This window comes from Hibiscus syriacus, unplaced genomic scaffold, assembly GCF_006381635.1.
Source record: "Hibiscus syriacus cultivar Baekdansim isolate YM2019G1 unplaced genomic scaffold, ASM638163v2 tig00110864_pilon, whole genome shotgun sequence".
Taxonomy (NCBI): domain Eukaryota; kingdom Viridiplantae; phylum Streptophyta; class Magnoliopsida; order Malvales; family Malvaceae; genus Hibiscus; species Hibiscus syriacus.
This window is the reverse complement of record NW_024062893.1, coordinates 784,769-791,568: the sequence shown is the minus strand read 5'-3', so window position 1 is coordinate 791,568 and position 6,800 is coordinate 784,769.

Genomic DNA, 6,800 nt, shown 5'->3' with positions numbered 1-6,800 from the left:
TCGGGAGCTTTGAACTTGATGGGGAGAACTAAGTCTGGAACCAAACTCAACTCACTAGCGTCAAATCCATAGAATGATTCAGTTATTTCCACGGATTTCATTCGTTCTTCTAAGCTCTTGATCTGTCTGGTCAATTCTTCATTTACTTTTTCTTTTTCATTCATCTCATTCAAATCTGGGATTAAATGCTCAGTATTAAAATCCCCTATTTTCACATCTGATATAAGTGGATTTTTGCTTGAAGATGCAGGATCCACTTGGCGATTTTCATGTGGTTTGGCTTCTTGAAATGCTGATGTGCGGGCATTGATTTGTATAGGTGTAGTACCAGAGTGATAAATTGGTTCTGGTGGAAAACCTAAAGGATACATAGGTTCTTGGTCGAAAGATACAGGATTTTCATGCATTTTTCCACTGATAGCCTGCCTTTTAAACATGTCTTCTATCATGCTGTCTTGTGAATTTGCAATACTGGCTTCAATTTTCTCCAGCTTCATTCTCATTTCTACTTGTTCTTATTGTTCCTCAATACGTTGTATTTTATCCTCCATAATTCTCTTAGTAGCTTGTCTAGTACCGTAGTGATGTTGTATTTCTCTTTTGGCCAGAATAACTGCGATTGAAAAATCTTCTGATATTATTACATTTTTTCAAATTTTAATTAATGAATTTTATCTTAATAATAATTATCCATAAAGAAAATCATGAAATGAATAATGAATGTATGCAAAATGTATGTATGCAAAAAGGTATTGATCCCAAAAAGTTAACTGTCATAGAACAACTTTCATCGGCATACAAAAGTTTCTTTATAATAGTTCATAACTACAACTAAGGCGTAACTTTCCTATTAAGCTCTATAATTTCTTTCATTAACCATGACACCTTCTTTCCGAACTTAGAAACTAGATCAACGTGATGCTCAATTATTTTAGCTTCAACAGCTAGTTCCCCAACATATCTAGCAACTTCGCTCATTTGTACCATGGCCTCGAATACCATATTACTTCTTTCTTCACTTCTTTCTACATAGAAATCAGTTGACTTTTGCCATTGTTCATTAGTTCCTTCAAGAGTTTGCTCTAACTCAGTGATTCTGACTTGACAATTGTGCAGAGTTTTTTCAAGATTTCGAATGCGTCTTCGCAGTGAAGCACTTTCCTCATTACTTTCTTTGAGATCACTAGGTCCTATACGAACCTTTTTCTTGAAATAATGACTCTTCAAGTTACAAAATGTAAGCGTTAAACTATAAGTTTTTGTTTCTAGACTGATCCAGATCTTCTTCAAGCTTTGTTCGTGCTTCTTGCGTTCTTTGATTAAGCTTCTGGATTTGAACATTCTTGTTTCTGCATCTTTGCATCCAATAGCTAGCCACTTCTTGCTCTACCTCAAGTTTGGTGTTGAAATTCTTTCTTTCCAGCTCCCATTTTTCTTTTTCAATATTGAACTCTTCAATCTTTTGGCCTCCGACTTCAAGTTCGGCAATCAGATGGTTCATTTCAGATTCAAATCCTTTGAACATGATATTTTTCTCACCTTCAAATTTATCAAAGATGTCATTCTTCATCTCCTCTAAATCTTTGGCTCGATCCCTTTCTCTTTGCATTTCATTCATGATCTCGCGATGTTCAGCTTTGTGTTTTATAATTCGCTCTCTTCTGTCAACCTCAAAATCTTCCATTTTTTGCTTTCCTTTCTCAAGGCTTTTGAGTAGACGACTATTCTTTTCTTTCAGATCTTCAACTTGACTTTTCTCGATGTTCAATTCTCTGGTCATTTGTACTGTTGATTGGCTTGGTCCTGATGCTTTCTGGGATTTAAATAACTCCTGGTAATTTTTCTTTAATGCTCTAAATTCACCATCAACTTTTTCTTTGTTTTCTCTCAACATTGCATATTGTGATGAATAAAAGTCAATGTCAACACCCAACATAGCTTTATCTCGTCTCATTTGCTCTAATTCTCTCGACCAGCCTTCTCTTTCTACTTCAAACTCAGCTCTTAGGATTTCAATCTCTGATGGAACCACCTTAATGCGATCTTCCATAGAGATATCCTCATTTTGATCTGGTAGAGGAATATTTTCATTTTTCCTGACAGATCTCCATTCCTCATAATCAGGAGTTAGCATTTCTTTTGCTGCTTTAGCTCGGATACAAAAAGTTGTTTTCCAAGCTGTAAAGGCTTCCATGATATTTCTTTTATAATTTTTGCTATGGAATGCGAACTCAGATGAATGTAATCCAGCGGTGACAGGTACAAATTGACGACCTTCATACTGTCTTATGACCAGAAGTGGTGCATATCCAATTCCTCCCCACAATCCGAGCAACATTATCCAGTTGTAATCACCACATTTGTAAAAGAATTATCTTTGGATTTGCCATAGGGCTCGCCAAACAATGTCATTGCTTTGCAGATTTCAAAAGGCATTAATCCACATATCTTTCTTAATTTCTTTCGGCCATTCTTGCTCCAGAAATTCTTTTAATGGTGAGTAATCCGTATTAAAGCGTCGGTATGAAACCTTTTCTGTCCTCCAGAAATGGCTACGGATCCAAACATATAACAACTGGGTACACCCTGAGAATCGTCCACCTCCTAGCTTTCTACAAGCATTTAACGATCTGAAAGTCTCTGCTAGAATTGCAGAAGCATGATTAATCTTTTTTGGTAGCTGCTCAAACAAATCTACTACTGCAGCTTCAATATATCCCAATACTTTTGGGAATATGACCATACCATACATACCCAGAGCAAATAGATCGAATCGTACTTTAGTGTCTGGATGACTCTGAATAAGTTCTTTAATGTTAGTCCAAGCAATGCCTTCGCTTTCGCCTTTTTGTTTTGTACGGGATGCCACCCATTCTTCTCGTACTCCGGCAATCTTTGCTAATTTAACTCGAAAGGGTTGAGTTTTAATTGACTTTGAATAAATTCGATTCTCCAAAGCCCCTTCTATATGTAGCAAAGTTGTATACTCTTCAATAGTAGGGACCAAGTCCTCCTTATTGAGAGTGAAGCAATTGTACCCTGGATTCCAGAATTGAATTAGGGCTCGAAGTAAGTCATCATCAACTTCGACATAGAGCAAATATGGGATGTTTCTGTAAGTCTGATAAAAGTGTAATTTTTTGTTTGAGTCCCAACTTTCCCAAATGCTTCGCAAATCTTGCATGTCATTTCTTTTTAGCGAAACTGGAGCATAATTGACCAAGTCCGATATATAGTCATCTTGCAGACTGTCTCCTCCTTGTCTTTGTAAGTCCTCAGCCCACTGTCTTACTTCTGAGTTTAGAACTATTTGATTTAAACACTTTTTATCCATGGACGAAGGTTTTCCAATGAGACAATTATCACGAGGATCAATGCCTTTTATCATGTATGATGCTATGCAAACAGAAGAAATAAAAGAAAACACACAAAAAGAAATGAATTAGTTTACATAATAAAGAAATTTAATAATAATAACTACCTAAATATCCTTATTTAAACATGCTTTTTCATAATTTAAATAATTTAAATTTACATGTAATTTAATTAGTAAGAAAATAAATAAATTAAAAAGAAAGTTAGAATTCATTTCTCCTGTGTGTAAACCTATTTTGGACAAAATTTTGGCATGGCTTCAGATTGGAAGGATTTCTAGGGTTTATTATATGCAAGGTTTCAGATCTAAGAATAAAGGTACCCGAATTGTCCTTGTTATTGCCCCCTTGGGCTATCAACCCTCAATCCTAGTCCATCACAGACTAAAGTGGATCGAGTTCAATTCGAGGGGATACACTTCTCTATGCCTGACACAGAGAATAAATTCTCACGAAGACATAGAGCATGTGAACCCCGAAAGTTACTTGCTAGGTCTGACACGGAGAATAAATTCTCACGAAGACGTCGCTTTCACTTCCACTTAAAAGGGACAAACTCAATTATAGAGCTTTATGTTATGCAATACAAGTGTTGTGTGTGAGGAGAAATGTTCAAACCTCTGACAGAAAAAATAAATAATGAAATAAAATACTTGCAAATAAAATGAAATATTTATAAGAAAATATATAAATATTATGAAAATAATAAGTATATAAAAAATTTGAAAAGAAATAATTATAAATCAAATATATGAATTTTTTAATTTATAATTAATAGAGACAATTTATAATTGATTTTAAAAGTTTGACCAGTCCCCAGCGGAGTCGCCAAGCTGTCGTAACCGGTTTTCGTCCGGGCACGAAATATTTATTTGGCGGGAAAAGTGATGTGAATAAATGGTTTTGAAAATAATTTGGGAGTCGCCATCGGCCTTTTGGGTCAGATAGGTCGAATACCTAAAAAAAATATTTTAAAAGATTTTTTAAGAAAACATCAATTAAAAGATAAATTGATCTGCGTTTTAACCAAAAATTCATTCTTTTTAATAATAAAAAGGGATTCGTGGTCGGTTACGTTTAGGGAAGGATTAGCACCCCTACAACGCCCAAAATTGGTACTTTTTAATTATAAATTGTCTTTATTATTATAAATTTAAAAATTCAAAATATATTTAATTTATAATTCTATTATTTCAAAATTATAATTATGAAAAAAAAATAATTTATATAAAATATTTATTTAGTTAGAAATATCAGAAAAGGACTTCTAGGTGCCTTAAGACAGCTCTTTTCTTTGATATTAATAAATATTAATATAATAATTTAAATAAAAATAAATTATAATTTTTTTATAATATTTAATTTTAAAATACCAGAATAGGACATCCAGTTATATTAAGACTGCCCTTTTCTTTGATATTAAAAATTAAATAAATAAATATTAAAATAATTTATATAAAAAAATATAAATTATTACTTATTATATATATATATTTATATGACTATATAATAATAATAAAAATAATATATAAACAAGTAAAATTAAAACAATTAAAATACAATTAGAACTACATATTTAAAAGCAGTAAAATAAATGAAAATATTTAAAATTAGTGACTAAATTATAATAAAATTAAAATTAAAATACCTATTTCATAATTAATTATTTAAAATTATAGGGATTAAACATGTCATTTTCCTTATTTATTAATTTGATGACTAAAATAAAATTATATAAAATTCGAATATCAGATTAAAATAAATTAAAAATATATACTCAGGATTAAAAAAATATTTATTAAAATTAAAGGATTAAATCAGTAATTTATCTAAAATATTTATAATTACGGTTAAGGGCTAAAATATAAATAAATAAAATTTAGAGACCAAATTAAAAGGATTATAAATTTGATTTAGTGACTAAAATGTAAGAAATACAAGTTAAAGGCCTGCGGACGGGATTTAACCCTTAGTTAATTACACAAATAGCCCTCCCCGAAACGACGTCGTTTCGGAAGGGCTACTTAAGCCCGAAACCGGCTGGCCCTTCGGGCCAGCCCTCATTTCCTTTCTTCCCTCTCTCTCTCTTCTCTGAGAGAATTAAAAATTCTCTCGCTTCTCTCTAAATCAGAGAGAAGCACATCGGCCGATCGCCGTTCACCGGCTTTGACCCCGCCGCCGGCCACCGTCTTCGGTGGCCGAAATTTTTTTTTTTACACTAAAACGTAGATCGGACCGTCCTAATGACGGTTCCGGTGTTCTTTTCTCCTAAATAGCTCCCGATCGGAGCAAATCTAAGAAAGTACCTTCGATTTTCGAAGGTTTTGGTAACGTTTGAAGAGGTCCGGCGGTCGTGGCTTCCTCGTTAAGCTTCTCTCCTTTCTTTTCTTTTGTTTTTAGTTGCTGTGTTGTGGGTTTTTTTTTCTGTTCTCCGTTCTTCCTCTCTTCTCCTTTCTCTTTTCTGGAAGGGGGCTCGGTGGCTTTTATAGCCACCACCGGTGATGGCTTCGGACCAGTCCAAAAGGGGTTCTTCAATGAGTCACCAGACTTCCAGTGGTGACTCACCGTTTGGGGAAGACGTGTGCGGCTGGAGTGGCTCTTCTGGAAGCCTTCGACGAGACGTGGCAGCGGTGGAGATGGTGGGAGCAGCTGCGGCGGCCGCGTGGCCCTAGGGTATCTCTCAGATCCAACGGCTGAGATGATGAGGCGGCTAGGGTTAGATGATGGAAACCCTAGAAGGGTTCTGTTGGGCCTGGTCGAGTTGTTAACTGGGTTGGGTTTACTTGTAATTGGGCCTGTAATTATTATTATTTTTTAATAATAATAATAATAATAATAATATAAATAATATTTAAATGAAAAAATGAATATCTTCAGGACAGATTAAAATCATCTGATCAAGGTTCAACCATCAGATAATGGCCAAAGATCACCCAAGAACCATCGGAAAAAACCTTCACATAATCACTTCTAGCAGAAAATTTGACAAGAAATGACCATCCAGCTCAGTTGGTAGAGCACAAGGTTCTTTACATTGAGGTCGTGGGATCGAGTCCCACAGAGGGTATTTCATAATTCGGATGTCTCTTACGGAAGCTGCTCTCAACCTGATGTTGAAAGTAGCCTATTATCTTACCTCCCCTTATCCCATACATATGGGAAAATGGGACAGCCATTTATATCAATCAATTTGATCGGGTGGACAGGATTCCAAAGAACCAAGATTCGGTTTTGTAGCGGGTTATAGGCAACACGTCAGTCAAGAACCTTTACAATCAATGTAAGTTTCATTCTTTTAAGTGCAAGATTGCGAAACCGTTCTGAAAAATTGATAAAAGGAATTTCGTTGTTCTCACCAATCTCGATATCATCATCAAATAATTCTCTGTCATCATCATCTAATGATATCTTCAGTGGTGCTGCCAT